Source organism: Frankliniella occidentalis, unplaced genomic scaffold (assembly GCF_000697945.3).
Source record: "Frankliniella occidentalis isolate FOCC.00 unplaced genomic scaffold, Focc_3.1 Scaffold281, whole genome shotgun sequence".
Taxonomy (NCBI): domain Eukaryota; kingdom Metazoa; phylum Arthropoda; class Insecta; order Thysanoptera; family Thripidae; genus Frankliniella; species Frankliniella occidentalis.
This window is the reverse complement of record NW_026267407.1, coordinates 79,354-81,058: the sequence shown is the minus strand read 5'-3', so window position 1 is coordinate 81,058 and position 1,705 is coordinate 79,354. Positions and strand designations below refer to the sequence as shown.

The 1,705-nt window shown below is 45.3% G+C and overlaps 1 protein-coding gene across 1 annotated transcript in view; it reads left to right on the top strand.

Annotated features, from left to right (window-relative positions):
* The first annotated feature begins 1,221 nt into the window (after window positions 1–1,221).
* The window catches only part of LOC113211537 (death-associated inhibitor of apoptosis 1), a 47,322-nt gene continuing 46,838 nt past the window's right edge, over window positions 1,222–1,705 (top strand). The window contains exon 1 of the mRNA XM_052273545.1: window positions 1,222–1,395. The gene's annotated coding sequence lies outside the window, so the exon portion shown is untranslated. The remainder of the gene's footprint in view (window positions 1,396–1,705) is intronic.

The window sequence follows — 1,705 nt, the reverse complement described above, 5'->3', positions numbered from 1 at the left end:
AAGCGCTACGCTACGGCTCGTCACCCTGCCACCTCGTTTCATTTTCTTATTTATATCATGATTATTATGAGGAGTAGATGATGTTATCTGCACTTCACTCACGAGGTGGTTTCATCCACTACTAAATCAATCACATATTCAGAAAACTTGGGGAATAACATTTGAAATCTACACAGTACACCTAATAAGCAGTTCATTATTGTCTGATCTCCCAAATTAATTATTGCCGTTGCTCTACACTAACCTGTTTGGATTGAATTATATGGCTTCGATGACTTGCACTTGCAGCGATACACCTGTAATGAAATGAAAGTTTTAGCTGCAATTTTAAACTTGTGGTCGCTTGTGATACAACCATTTACTTCAATAACATAAATTTGTCTTACTGCACACTACCTTGAAAATACAAAACTTTCAACTAAAGTCTGGTTTAACAAGATAGTGTAATATAATAACAATACATAAAGTTAAACATTATTCCAGTGTGAGACAAATAATTAAGAAAGTTACAGTGCACAGTAGAAAGGTCATGTTGAACTGTTATTCTCATGCAGTAGACGTTACAGCATGTGGAAGTTTAGATATCACACTAAAAGTTTCGATTAGAAATTTGAAGAGTCACGAGCTTGCGATAGACAAGTAAGAGTCATTATAATGACTAGGCTACATATAGCCTAAATAGAGGGAGGGGTATTGTCAGGCAAAAGATTAGGTTTCTTGGTTTTCCCATATATTTGAGGTTAGGAACACAATATCTACAAGTAATGCACGGACTTCCGCGACAAACAGTATCATAAAATCCTCTTCAAAGTTACCATGCAGACCATTCTCTTAGAATAGCCTAGGGTAAATTACGAAAAAGAAATAACTTCTGTTTCCCAAACTCAGTGGTTACTTACCCACGTTTCTCCGTTGATTTCAAACTACAGCTGTCGATCACCAAAGAAAACTACACGCACAAGTTAAAGAATGAATCTTCTCTAATCTTTTAATTAATTGTGATAAATTAAAAGTAGAGACAAAATTTAACAGGAATACCGATAGCCAAGCGCGACGCACACGCATATCACAACCTCAAACACGGCAACACCAGCGACAGCGATCAGCACGGATCAGCAAGAACACCAAAACCAACAACAACAACAACAACAACACGCGACTACTGCAAATAGTGTGCAAATCAACGTCCTGGCGATAACCGATGGGGTATTTAGTGCGTAGTGTGTTTCGGAACGGGAGAGGAAAAACAAACAGTAGACTGAGGCCAACTGAGGCGAAACCGGGTGAGGGCCAGTTCGCTCAGTTCAGTCGTTCTTGGACGTTGGAAGAACAGAGAACAGTGTTTGTTGCTGCTGTTTCGCCGCCTGAGGAGCGTCGCGTCGTCGTGGTCGTCAAGTAAGTGGAAAATGAAAAGAGTGCCTGGCGAGACCGCCTCGCCTTGCGCGGCCAGCGGAGCTCCATTGAAATGTGCGGCAGTAAAAGTAACGCCCTCTGCGCGCGTCCTGCCGCCCTTCTGCAACCTTGAGAGCTAGGTGCTGGGCTAGATGCCCCTCCCCCCCCGGCCAGCTGCGACACCTGCTGATGCTGCTCTACGCGATGGCGAAGGCCCGACAACGACCCTGGACCCACGAGGGCACGGGGCGCGAGGCGCGGGCGCGGGGGGCGCGGGGGGCGCGGGGGGCGCGGGCGGGGCGCGGGCAGGGCG